Genomic DNA, 15209 nt, shown 5'->3' with positions numbered 1-15209 from the left:
GCGAGCTCAGGTGCGCAGGCAGACTTGGGTCTGCAGGCGGATTTGGGACTGCAGGCGAATTTGAGTTGCAGGCGAGCTCCTGAGCATGGATTGAAGAATAGGCCGTAACTTTCAAACCGTAAGTCGGAATTGGACGAATTATATATGAAAATCGCCTATCTCGACGAGATGGAGCCATCCGAACCAGGCCGAAGGCTTCGGTTCGCTTCCTCCGTTTTGCCAAATTCCTTACGGTTTGGGAGATATCTGCGTTTTCCCCTTTTTCGCTATTTCGGGTGAGGTTTTAGCAGTTTTGTTCTGAACTTCTCTGATAAGGATTTAAAGGCAATTTTTATTGCCTACAAAACCCCCTCCAAAGTTTTCAGACCTGAATCAGGCCGCATGGGGTCTGGAACACTTTGGATATGAAGTCCCGTAAAGTGATCCCTGCTCTTCACTCGCAGCTGATGATCGCCTTCTAGGATTTTGAGCAAACCCTCAGCTATCAACGGACTTGATTTGTCTTTACCAACTGCCGTTTGAGTTGGACTAGCCATGCTCTTGCCCTTAGCATGGTAAGTTGTCGAGGAGTCTCTCTTAGGCTCAATGCTAAAATTTCTCCTCTATCCTTAGCCTTTCGAGGCGTTTGGATTTAAGGGAGCAGTTTAACCTCGTATACCAGTCGGAGGGTAGGAGCAGTTTAGACTCATGCACCAGTTGGAGTGTAAGGGGGCAGTTTAGACTCATGCACCAGTTGGAGTCTAGGGGGGAAGCTTATCTTAGGGCAAAGATGAAGACGAACCCTGATTTGTCTTCTCTTGGGGCAAAGACGAACCCTGAAATAGCAGCACATCGCATAGTAGGCCACTATCAAACAACAACGCCTTTTATGGGAAAGACGGTGCTGGGAGAATCAAATCGTTCAGGGACGTATGAGTGTGACGATTGATTGGACAACATCATTTGCGGGAATGATGGTGTCGGCTATCAGAGGTAATCGTTAACATGATAGGGATTGCCGCGATCGGAGCGACTTTGAGGACCTACCATCCTTTTGAAGAGGATTGGTAAGTTGATTTGTCAGAGGTGACCGTTAACATGACAGTGGGGGTCCCGCCATCCTATTGAAGAGGATTGGCGGGGGATTGTGGCTTTGGTCCTAACTATCTGAAGGTTTGACCAAGTGGGAGTTTGATGCAGCCCACCTGAACTGCTAGTCTCGCCTGTTTTGAGCGGTTCGCCATAACCGGGAACCTGGCTCAAGAAGTGGGGCTCGCCTAAACTGTTAAACTTGCCTGATTTGAGCGGTTCGCCGAAACTGGGAACCTGGCTCAAAGAGATGGGCTCGCCTAAACTGTTAAGCTCGCCTGATTTGAGCGGTTCGCCGAAACTGGGAACCTGGCTCAAAGAGATGGGCTCGCCTAAACTGTTAAGCTCGCCTGATTTGAGCGGTTCGCCGAAACTGGGAACCTGGCTCAAAGAGATGGGGCTCGCCTAAGCTGTTAAGCTCGCCTGATTTGAGCGGTTCGCCGAAACTGGGAACCTGGCTCAAAGAGATGGGGCTCGCCTAAGCTGTTAAGCTCGCCTGATTTGAGCGGTTCGCCGAAACTGGGAACCTGGCTCAAAGAGATGAGCTCGCCTCAACTGTTAAGCTCGCCTGATTTGAGCGGTTCGCCGAAACTGGGAACCTGGCTCAAAGAGATGAGCTCGCCTCAACTGTTAAGCTCGCCTGATTTGAGCGGTTCGCCGAAACTGGGAACCTGGCTCAAAGAGATGAGCTCGCCTCAACTGTTAAGCTCGCCTGATTTGAGCGGTTCGCCGAAACTGGGAACCTGGCTCAAAGAGATGAGCTCGCCTCAACTGTTAAGCTCGCCTGATTTGAGCGGTTCGCCGAAACTGGGAACCTGGCTCAAAGAGATGAGCTCGCCTCAACTGTTAAGCTCGCCTGATTTGAGCGGTTCGCCGAAACTGGGAACCTGGCTCAAAGAGATGAGCTCGCCTCAACTGTTAAGCTCGCCTGATTTGAGCGGTTCGCCGAAACTGGGAACCTGGCTCAAAGAGATGAGCTCGCCTCAACTGTTAAGCTCGCCTGATTTGAGCGGTTCGCCGAAACTGGGAACCTGGCTCAAAGAGATGAGCTCGCCTCAACTGTTAAGCTCGCCTGATTTGAGCGGTTCGCCGAAACTGGGAACCTGGCTCAAAGAGATGAGCTCGCCTCAACTGTTAAGCTCGCCTGATTTGAGCGGTTCGCCGAAACTGGGAACCTGGCTCAAAGAGATGAGCTCGCCTCAACTGTTAAGCTCGCCTGATTTGAGCGGTTCGCCGAAACTGGGAACCTGGCTCAAAGAGATGAGCTCGCCTCAACTGTTATCTTAAGAATAACCTGGTTACCTCCTAACGGGTATATAAGGTTAAACTATTTCCCGAACACTCCGAGGAGTATATGAGTATAAACTGCATCTCCGTGAACCTCCTAACGGGTATATGAGGTTAAACTATTTCACGAACACTCCGATGAGTATATGCCGCTGTTTGGATCTTTTTGAACGAGGAGCGTTCATGTCGACGACGGAGGCGTATTCTGCGTCGACACAAATGGTTGATTCCTCTTGCACAGGGGTCTGCGAGGATCGTTCATCGACCCATTCAGCAGCCCCTAGACCTGCATTCTCGAATCTCGGCTCGGCCTCAACTGGTTCGGGGGGAAAAGAACCCCCTGCCTCGGCTTGGGTAGATCCCTCAGGCTTGGTTGCCTCAGCCTCTTGGGGCTGGGCCACCCGCACGACTCTGCAACCATCGCGAGATGTATTGCTGCGAGAAGAGGACGATTGTAAGTACCCTTCGAATTTGATCACAAGGGACTCAACAGTAGTCCCTGCAGCAACTTCGTCAGACTGCGCCACCACCAATTCATCTGAATGAACGGATTCTCCCACTGTCAGGCAACACAACTGTAGGTGTAAATTTTGATCTCCCGAAAACAGGGAGCTTCGTTTGTATTGATAAGAAGGCTTATTACAAACTAATAAATCAAATGTTTACAACAGAAGCGGAGGGAAGGCCCTCCTTGTTTAACGTGGGTTCCTCGGTGCTCGCGCCGAGTCTGCTTCCCTTGGACGATCCGAGCGAAGTTGCTGCCGGAGCTTCAGTTCTCAAATGAGGGAGCCCTTGGCGAAGGTTCAGGTTCAACCTTTGGGAGATTAGCCCGCCGAATATGCGACAGCCAATCTTTTCCTTCTTCATGCTGCTGAAGATGGGTTTTAACAGGCAAGGGATGGCATGGGCCATCCCTTGATTCATGGGATTTGACTACTAATAGAGGTGAGGGAGATAGCTTGACTGCTCCTTGAATTATGGGATGTGACCACACGTTGTTCGGAGACGTCCTGCTGTTCATTCGTACCGTCAATGGTCATTCGAAGAGCTGTGCTCTGCATCACGCTACATAGGAGTGGGAAAGCCCCTCCTCGTATGCGTGACAACGGCTGTCAGATGCTTGCGTGGATCTGACCAACCACCGAGCGTTGGCGGCTCTCGTCCCTTCACCTGGACAACTGAGGTGAGCCGTATTTATGAGGGTGCAGGCTGTTTCGGCGCCTGTCCGCTCATTCGTACTGTGGACGGCCATCTGACGGGCCTGGAGTATTGTGCCCTCTCCCTTGATTTGTGGGATTTGACCACTGATGTAACTGTTCCCATACTCCAAGTGGGCAGTTGACAGTGAGCTGGCGAGTCTGCAGCTTGGGTCTGCAGGCGAGCTTAGGACTGCAGGCAGACTTGGGTCTACAGGCGAGCTTGCAGGCGAACTGGGTCTGCAGGTGAGTTTGGGACTGCAGGCGGACTTGGGTCTGCAGGCGAGCTAGCAGGCGAACTGGGTTTGCAGGCGAGCTCAGGTGCGCAGGCAGACTTGGGTCTGTAGGCGGATTTGGGACTGCAGGCGAATTTCGAGTTGCAGGCGAGCAGGCAGACTTGATTGAAGAATAGGCCGTAACTTTCAAACCGTAAGTCGGAATTGGACGAATTATATATGAAAATCGCCTATCTCGACGAGATGGAGCCATCCGAACAAAGCCGAAGGCTTCGGTTCGCTTCCTCCGTTTTGCCAAATTCCTTACGGTTTGGGAGATATCTGCGTTTTCCCCTTTTTCGCTATTTCGGGTGAGGTTTTAGCAGTTTTGTTCTGAACTTCTCTGATAAGGATTTAAAGGCAATTTTTATTGCCTACAAAACCCCCTCCAAAGTTTTCAGACCTGAATCAGGCCGCATGGGGTCTGGAACACTTTGGATATGAAGTCCCGTAAAGTGATCCCTGCTCTTCACTCGCAGCTGATGATCGCCTTCTAGGATTTTGAGCAAACCCTCAGCTATCAACGGACTTGATTTGTCTTTACCAACTGCCGTTTGAGTTGGACTAGCCATGCTCTTGCCCTTAGCATGGTAAGTTGTCGAGGAGTCTCTCTTAGGCTCAATGCTAAAATTTCTCCTCTATCCTTAGCCTTTCGAGGCGTTTGGATTTAAGGGAGCAGTTTAACCTCGTATACCAGTCGGAGGGTAGGAGCAGTTTAGACTCATGCACCAGTTGGAGTGTAAGGGGGCAGTTTAGACTCATGCACCAGTTGGAGTCTAGGGGGGAAGCTTATCTTAGGGCAAAGATGAAGACGAACCCTGATTTGTCTTCTCTTGGGGCAAAGACGAACCCTGAAATAGCAGCACATCGCATAGTAGGCCACTATCAAACAACAACGCCTTTTATGGGAAAGACGGTGCTGGGAGAATCAAATCGTTCAGGGACGTATGAGTGTGACGATTGATTGGACAACATCATTTGCGGGAATGATGGTGTCGGCTATCAGAGGTAATCGTTAACATGATAGGGATTGCCGCGATCGGAGCGACTTTGAGGACCTACCATCCTTTTGAAGAGGATTGGTAAGTTGATTTTGTCAGAGGTGACCGTTAACATGACAGTGGGGGTCCCGCCATCCTATTGAAGAGGATTGGCGGGGGATTGTGGCTTTGGTCCTAACTATCTGAAGGTTTGACCAAGTGGGAGTTTGATGCAGCCCACCTGAACTGCTAGTCTCGCCTGTTTTGAGCGGTTCGCCATAACCGGGAACCTGGCTCAAGAAGTGGGGCTCGCCTAAACTGTTAAACTTGCCTGATTTGAGCGGTTCGCCGAAACTGGGAACCTGGCTCAAAGAGATGGGCTCGCCTAAACTGTTAAGCTCGCCTGATTTGAGCGGTTCGCCGAAACTGGGAACCTGGCTCAAAGAGATGGGCTCGCCTAAACTGTTAAGCTCGCCTGATTTGAGCGGTTCGCCGAAACTGGGAACCTGGCTCAAAGAGATGGGGCTCGCCTAAGCTGTTAAGCTCGCCTGTTTTGAGCGGTTCGCCACGAATGGAAACCTGGCTCAAGAAGTGGGGCTCGACTAACTGTTAGGCTCGCCTGATTTGAGCGGTTCGCCGAAACTGGGAACCTGGCTCAAAGAGATGAGCTCGCCTCAACTGTTAAGCTCGCCTGATTTGAGCGGTTCGCCGAAACTGGGAACCTGGCTCAAAGAGATGAGCTCGCCTCAACTGTTAAGCTCGCCTGATTTGAGCGGTTCGCCGAAACTGGGAACCTGGCTCAAAGAGATGAGCTCGCCTCAACTGTTAAGCTCGCCTGATTTGAGCGGTTCGCCGAAACTGGGAACCTGGCTCAAAGAGATGAGCTCGCCTCAACTGTTAAGCTCGCCTGATTTGAGCGGTTCGCCGAAACTGGGAACCTGGCTCAAAGAGATGAGCTCGCCTCAACTGTTAAGCTCGCCTGATTTGAGCGGTTCGCCGAAACTGGGAACCTGGCTCAAAGAGATGAGCTCGCCTCAACTGTTAAGCTCGCCTGATTTGAGCGGTTCGCCGAAACTGGGAACCTGGCTCAAAGAGATGAGCTCGCCTCAACTGTTAAGCTCGCCTGATTTGAGCGGTTCGCCGAAACTGGGAACCTGGCTCAAAGAGATGAGCTCGCCTCAACTGTTAAGCTCGCCTGATTTGAGCGGTTCGCCGAAACTGGGAACCTGGCTCAAAGAGATGAGCTCGCCTCAACTGTTAAGCTCGCCTGATTTGAGCGGTTCGCCGAAACTGGGAACCTGGCTCAAAGAGATGAGCTCGCCTCAACTGTTAAGCTCGCCTGATTTGAGCGGTTCGCCGAAACTGGGAACCTGGCTCAAAGAGATGAGCTCGCCTCAACTGTTAAGCTCGCCTGATTTGAGCGGTTCGCCGAAACTGGGAACCTGGCTCAAAGAGATGAGCTCGCCTCAACTGTTAAGCTCGCCTGATTTGAGCGGTTCGCCGAAACCTATACTGCCGCGCCAATAGCCGCGGCAGTATAGACTGCAGCGGCCAAAGAGAAAGCATTCGGGCAGTTATTTTGCCCCTGTTTCAACTGTGGTGCACTGAGACCCCTATAAATACCTCCCTAAACACGAAGCAAAGGACGGAGAGCAGATTGGAGCAGAAGAGGCTTGAATCTTTGGTGATTTTGAGAAAGAAAGAGAGAATTTTCACCCTTTGACAAGCATCATTTGGTGAATCCTAGAGATCTAAGCTCAGACTTGATCTTTGGAAGAACGAACATCTTACATCGATAAGATATTCGTTTTCAAATCTTTACTTCGATAAACGAAGGAGAGATCCCTAAACAACCTCTCGATCTACGAATCGGTGGTCCACGAACTAAAGCGTTCCCGGCACAGGCAAAGTCCCACAAAAGCAGGAGTTGATAAACAATTTCTGTGTTATTTTCTCGAGAGTTGTATTTTCTTTTATTTTCATTATAATTCTTTGTAAACGATCGAAGTTTAATGGAATCTGCAATGGAAGCAACTTTCGCTGAAAACAAATGGATGAAAACAACTAAAATGGCCAAAAAATCATGGGTTATAACTCACAAAATCGTGAATTTTCCTCTCCGTGGAATTATTTGTCAATGGATGAAATGAATAAAAATGGGCAAATTTTATAGATCATAGCTCATGAAACGTGAATTTTAGAATCCGTAAAATTTTGCTAATCGGTTTTAACAAAAAAATATCAAATCATGGGCTATACCTCATGAAAACATGTCTTTTTACTGCATAAAATTATATGTCAATGGGTTGAAAGGATTAAAAAAGGCCAAAAATATTGTGTTACATTCTATGAAATAGTGAATTTTTTCGCCATTAAATAGTTTGTCTATGGGTTGGAACATGTAAAAATGATCAAAAGTCGTGCATTATAGTTCATGAAATCATGTTTTTTTCCTTCGTGAAATAATTTACTAATGGGTTAAAATGAAAAATAATGGTTGGGTTATAACTCATGAAATCATGAATTTGGCCTCCATAGAATTATTTGACAATAAGTAGATATGACGAAAATGACCGAAGATCATGGATTATAGCTTATGAAATCAAGGATTTTTGATTCTGCGAAATTATTTGCCAAATGATCAAAATGAATAAAAATCATCAAAAATCTTGGGTTATAACTCATGAAATCATGAATGTTAGACTCCAAAGATTTATTTGCTAATGGGTTGGAACGAATGAAAAAGACCAAAAATTATGATTTATAGATCATGAAATCATGAATTTTAGCCTCCGTAAATTATTTCCCAATAGATCTGAACGACTAAAAATTACAAAAAAAAAAATCACGAATTTTAGACTAAAAAATGGCCAAAATTTTAGACAATGTAAAAGTACTTGGTAATAGGTAGAAACGGCTAAAAATAGACAAAATTCGTGGGTTATAGCTCATGAAATTGTGAATTTTGGACTCCATAAAATTATTGGCCAATGGGCCGTAACGAATAAAAATAGCTAAAAATCATGGGTTATAGATCATGAAATCATTAATTTTACGCTCCATGAAATTACATGCCAATGGATCAAAATGACTAAAAATAACCAAAAATTATGGATTATATAGCACACGAAGTCGTAAATTTTTTGTCTCCCTGAAATTATTTGCTAATGTATAGAAAATAGAAAAAAGATCAAAATTAGTGGGTTACAACTTAGGAAATCATGAACTTTAGACTCTGTAAAATTATTTGACATTAGGTTTGGACGACTAAAAATTACTAAAAATCGTGGGTTATTGCTCAAGAAATCATAAATTTTGGGCTACATGAAATTATTTGTCAATGGGTTGAAAGGGATAAAGATGGCCAAAATTTATGGCTTATGGCAAATAAAATTTGAAATTATTTGACAAATGGTTTGAACGAGTAAAACTGACCAACAACCATGGGTTATAGCTGACAAAAATGAAAAGTTTTATTTCCGTTAAATTTATTAATGGGTCAAAACAAATCAAAATAGCCAAAATTCAAGAGTTATAAATCATAAAATCATGATTTTAGACTCCACAAAATTATTTTCCAAATAGTCAAAATGGCTAAAAATAGCCAAAAATCATAGGTTATAGCTTTTAAAATTGTGAATTTTGACTTTCACAAAATTTATTGTCAATTGGTCGAAATGAATAAAAATTGCTAAAACTCATAGATTATAGCTCATAAAATCATAAATTGTTAACTGTATAAAATAATTTTCTAATGGGTAAAAATGACTAAAAATGGTCAAAAACTAATATTTATAGCTTATAAAACATGAATGTTAGATTCCACAAAATTATTTGTCAATGAATCAAAACAACTAAAAATTACAAATCATGGGTTATAGTATATGAAATTAGAATTCTGGCTGCCGTAAAATTATTTGTCAATGTGTCCAAATGACTGAATATGACCAAAAATTACGGGTTATAGCTTACGAAATAGTAGATTTTTGTCTCCGTGAGATTATTTAACAATAGGTCAAAACAAATAAAAAAGGCCAGAATTCATGGATAATAGCTTATGAAATCATGAATTTTATTTTCCACAAATAATTTGCTAATTGGTCTGAAATGAATGACTAAAAATTAGAAAAACATCATGAGTTATGTATTATAGAATCATAAATTTTAGACTTCATGAAATTATTTGCTAATGAGTAAAAATGACTAAATATAGCAAAAAAATAATGGGTTATAGCTCACGAAATAGTGATGTTTTGTCACGGTGAAATTATTACCAATGGGTCAAAGTGAATAAAAATTATCAAAATAATGTGGGTTATAGATTATAAAATCATAAATTTTGGATTCCACGAAATTATTTGCCAAAGGGTTTGAATGACTAAAAATTTCCAAAAATGTTGGATTATAGCTCAGAAAATTATGATATTTGGACTTCGCAAAAATTATTCACCATAGGATCAAAATGAAATCCTAAATTACCTGCCGTGAAATTATTTGCCCATAGATCGCAACAAGTAAAATGACCAATAATCGTGGATTATAGCTCATGAACATGTGAATTTTGGACTTCATAAAATTATTTGTTGAAGGGTCGAAATGACTAAAAATGGCAAAAAAAATTATGGGTTATAGTTCATGAAATTATTTAGCAATAAGTAGATATGTCTAAAAATGATCAAAAAAGGTTATAGCTTTCATGACGACAAATATTCACTATTTTATGGGCTATAACGCAAGATTTTTGTCCATTTTTAGTCTTTTCAACCCATTAACAAATAATTTTATAAGAGTAAAAAATATTCATTATTTCATGAGTTATAAGCCTATAACCCATGATTTTTGGTAATTTTTTATCATTCAAATCCATTAGCAAAAAATTTGCAGAATCTAAAATTCATGATTTTGTGAGCTATAATCCATGAATTTTGGCTATTTTTATTCATTTCATCCTTAAAAAAACGAAGAGGAAAATTCATGATTTGTCAGTTGTAAACCATGATTTTTGACCATTTTAGTCATTTCCACCCATTGACATATGATATTATGGAGTCCAATATTAATAATTTCATGAACTATAACCCATAATTTTTTGATCATGAAATCATGAATTTTGGTATTTGTAAAATAGTTGAACTATAACTTACAATTTTCATTTCAACCCATAATTTTTTGATCATGAACTATAACTTACAATTTTTAGTCATTTTTAGACCCATAATTGTAAGTTATAGTTATGAAATCTTAAATTTTTGATATTGTGAAATAATTTACTAATGGGTTGAAATGAAAAGGAATGACCAAAATTTGGATTAGAGCTCATGAAATCATGAATTTTGGTATTTGTAGAATTATTTAGCAATAAGTAGATATGTCTAAAAATGATCAAAAATCGTGGGTTATAGCTCTTGAAATCCAGAATTTTGGACTATGCGAAATTATTTGCCAATTGATCAAAGTGACTAAAGCTGATTGTAAATTTTGGGTTATAGCTCATGAAATTATGATTATTAGACTGTAAAAAATTAATTGTTAATGGGTCAGAATGAATAAAAAGGACCAAAATTCGTGGGTTATATGATCATTATATTTTATTATACTTTTATACCCTTATTATCTATCTTATTTTGAATAAAATACCTGCTAGTAAGTATGTTTTCTTAATTTTATTATAAAAACTATTTACAAAGATAAAAAAACAAGAAAATAAAGATTTAAACTATGAGTATAAAAATAAATTTAAACTAAAAAATAAAAATGCAAGAAAATAAATCTATATTACAAAATAAAAATACAAGAAAATAACAAAATAAAAGAATATAAAAGTAAATCTACTCTATAATGCATCAAAAAATCTAATATACCAACATAAAAAAGAAAAAGGAAATAAAGTCCTAAAATATGAAATTCTAAAGCAAGAAAATAAAAGAGAAAAAGAAAAACTTACATTACGAGAATTGACCCATTGAAAGAACTTCTCCATCTTCATCATCAATAAAGAGAAGAAAAGAAATTTTTAAAGGGGGGTTTTTTTTATTAATTACAAACAAAGTTTATAATTTCAGAAAGTCCTTTCAATTAAGAATAACTCTCCTCTCTAAATGGAGTTTAACAAAAAAATTTACATTCTAAACCCTCTCTCTATAATTAATATTAGCCCTTAGATTAAACTTAATCCCCAAGTTACACAATTTCACCGTTTGATTCGTAACTATTTACCAGGTATCGATACTAGTATCGATACGACTATCAATACATATATCGATATCCATATCAATACTTCTTCAAATCTTATTACTTTTGCCAAATTTCTCTTGTGTGGCCTTTCATGGGCTTCTTTATCTTGATCTTGGGCTGCAACAAGGATTAAGAGATAGGAGATTGAGTTCCTTTGGAATCTTATTCTTTACTAGTATAGTTTACGTGTGTTGCGCGTAGGCATTTGTACTTGTTTTATGTTCTAATTTTTAAATTTATAGTGATATATTAACTATTACACATATTTGAAAAATAAATATAATTTTAAATAATAAAAACATGCTATTTTAATTAGTATTTAACTCAAATCTTATTATACCCCTAACTATTCAATTTATTTCTAATTGATAACTAATCTTAAATTTAACATTAATTAATTATTCTAATAATATAGTACTGATATATAAATAAGATAACAATAGAGAGATGAAATATAAAGAAAGTGCACAGTAAAAGTTAAATTAAAATTAATGAAAACTCAAGTTTATTACAAACTCTCAAAGGAGTTTGGCCACTTGCTCCTAATTTCAAATTAACCTATTAATTGAGGAGCATAATAGAAATTTCAATACTTTGAGGGACTAATTCAAAATAGCTTAGGGAGGGATTTGATATTAATTAACTGATTTGAGGTACTTCAGAATATCAAAGATTTAAGGAACTAATGTCGTAAAAAGCCTATTATTTTTGCAATGTTTAATTTGTATTTGTAAACTATACAATACTATTTTCTAATAACAATATTCAAATTTAAAATATTAACAAATATATTAATAATCCTAATAATTTATGTATTTTATATTCACTATTAAGTAATCCATTGAATTGATGCAGTACAAATCCACAACAGCCCTTATATGTCAATGTCCACCCAACTTAATATTGGATGCTCATCAAATTAACCATACATGAAAAGAAGCAAAACAAAACGATCACAATATTTGTTTAATTGCAACCCAATAATTGAGCAACTTTCTATCAATACAACAACAAACAAACACATCATATTTAATCTTAAATTGGATAATATTCATACATTCATACATGCACGACCATATAATAGGCACCGGCAGCGACCCTTCCCCCTCGACCACCACCACCTCTGTTTCCCCACAACAGACTCTATCTCCATTGTCTGCTCCACTGATGTCTCTCCTAACCCATTTTCTCTACCTCCTTCAAGCATTACCTCCGGCGCTACCATTGAACCAAGACCTTCCATCTATTCTTCCATCAGCACCACCATCCCCAAAGCCTCCACCACTATTGTCAAGTTTGGCCACCAAGGAAAGCTACTTAATAAATTTAGTTGGTAACTATAAAAATAGTTTCATTTCTAATTTTCTATTTACATTGTCAGAGCAAATGAGAATGAATAGCAAGGAGGAAGAGAAGAAAATTATTTACTTATTTTAGTTGGTTATCTTGAGTGAGCCTTTCTGTGAGTGTTGGGAGATGGAGAGGAGGTTATATAGCCCTTAAATGAAATAGACATTGTTGAAGGAGTTTTTATTATCATTAATTGGACCACTGAATTTTTCTTGAGGTTACCAACTATACTACTGATGAACCCCTCTTCAAATCCTACATTCATGTAAAAATAACCATTACATTTTTCATGTATAAAAGTAACAGTAATAATATGAATTGAAAAGACTTGTGAAATAGTGGAGAGAGTGGATGGAGGAGGTCATTTAAGATATTAAATATAGAAAATAAAGGTATTTAATTAAGAAAATTATTAATAAGATAATTATTAAAAATAATTATTTTTTTAAGTATGCATGTATGTTCATGTATATATGTGTTACTCATTTTAGTTGGTAATCTTGAGTGAGCCTTTCTGTGAGTGTTGGGGGATGGAGAGGGGGTTATATAGCCCTTAAATGAAATAGACGTTGTTAAAAAAGTTTTTTTATCATTAATTGGATCACTAAAATTTTCTTGAGGTTACCAACTATACTACTGATGAACCCCTCTTCAAATCCTACTTTCATGTGAAAATAAAGGTTACATTTTACTTTTCATGTATAAAAGTAACAATAATAGTATGAATTGAAAAGACTAGTGAAAAAGTGTTGATAGTGGATGGAGGAGGTCATTTAAGATATTAAATATAGAGAATAAAGGTATTTAATTAAGAAAACTATTGATAAGATAATTGTTATGGGGTACAACTATTTTCAGATATATGATCTGATGAGTCGACATCTCGACCGACGGAAGAGATAGCCAGAGATCAGCTAGCAGTCTGACTCAGCTGACCAGACGAGTCAACATTCATCAATGTTGACTCGAAAGACGCACCAGTCGGCCCTCTCGCAGCAGGCAACTTGCCAAGAGCCTAATAGACTTAGCGAGTCGTCACTCCTCTCAACAAGTCAACTCCCATCATGAGGGGCATTGCTTCTTAGCGAAGCTAGAAGATAACTTCACCAAAGCTTATCCATCCTGACAACAAGTCATATCATGTCTACTCATAGACCATGCGTCATCATGCCGCTTATCAGCTCACTTCTCATCGATCGCTCCTCAAATCAAGGTCAAAGTGATCTTCCTCCTATCGCCAGTCGACATGTGTAGAGTAAAGAATGACTCACCTTCCAACTCACACTTTGTCAGTGCCGTTTGCATGGCCAAAATATCCAGTTTACCATGGACATCCACTCTATATATGGATACTATTGACCATCAGAGCGAGGTAAGCAAAAAAGGTAATCTGAATCTTCCTCTTGACCCAATCTAAGAGATGATCATCTTTAATGCACATAGCATAAGAACACATAGTTCTATACTCCACTCAAGCTTAAATTCATGAACTGACTTGACCGTCGGAGGTAACATGAGGAACCGGTCCCCTCCCTCTCACCTAAAATGAAAAATAATGGTCAAATTTTGGGTTATAGCTCATGAAATTGTGAATCTTGGTCTCCGTAAAATTATTCGGCAATAAGTAGATATATCTAAAAATGACTAAAAATTATAGGTTATAGCTCATAAAATCAAAAAATTTAGACTCTGTGAAATTATTTGCCAAATGATCAAAATGACTAAAAATGATTTAAATCATGAATGTTAGACTCTGAAACTGTTTACCAATGGGGCGGAACGAAGAAAAGAGACCAAAATCCATGGGTTATAGATCATGAAATCATAAATTTTAGTCTGCGCAAATTATTTGCGAATAGTTGTGAATGACTAAAAATTACAAAAAATCATAAACTAATCAAATCATAAATTCTGGACTCCGTAAATTCTAGACTTCGTAAAAATGACTAAAATTTGTGGGTTATAGCTCATGAAATAATGAATTTCAGATGTTGTAAACTTATTAGCCAATGGGTCATAACAAACAAAAATAACTAAAAATCAAGGGTTATATCTCATGAAATCATTAATTTTGGACTATGAAATTACTTGTCAATGGATCGAAATGACTAAAAATGGTAAAAATTATGGATTATAGCACACGAAGCCGTGAATTTTTAACTCCTTGAAATTATTTGCCAATGGGTGGAAACTAAAAAAAGGCTAAAATTTGTTGGTTATAGCTCATAATATCATGAAATTTAGATTCTACAAAATTATTTGACACAAGGTTTGGATGACTAATAATTACTAAAAATCGTGGGTTATAAAGGGATAAAGATGGCAAAAAATTTATGTGTTATAGTAAATAAAATCCTAAATTATTTGCCAATGGGTTTGAATAAGTAAAATTGACTAAAGATCGTGGGTTATAGCTCATGAAATCCGGAAGTTCTGTTTTCATGAAATTATTTGTCATTGGGTTGAAACAAATCAAAATGGCCAAAATTCAAGAGTTATAAATCATGTAATTGTGAAATTTAGACTCCGCAAAATTATATGCCAAAGTGTCCAAACGGCTAAAAATAATAAAAAAAACATAGGTTATAGCTCATAAAACTTTTAATTTTGGTTTTTATGAAATTATTTGTCAATTGGTCGTAACAATTAAAAATATCCAAAATTCGTGGGTTATAGCTTATGAAATTATAAAATTTTAATTTTATAAAATAATTTCTCAATGGTAAAAATGACTGAAAATGGCTAAAAAGTAAAGTTTATAGTTCATGAAAACATGAACTTTGGATTTCACAAAATTATTTGTCAATAGGTCTAAACAA

Source organism: Asparagus officinalis, chromosome 10, assembly GCF_001876935.1.
Source record: "Asparagus officinalis chromosome 10, Aspof.V1, whole genome shotgun sequence".
Taxonomy (NCBI): domain Eukaryota; kingdom Viridiplantae; phylum Streptophyta; class Magnoliopsida; order Asparagales; family Asparagaceae; genus Asparagus; species Asparagus officinalis.
The sequence above is the reverse complement of the archived record's forward strand: the minus strand, read 5'-3'. Positions refer to the sequence as shown.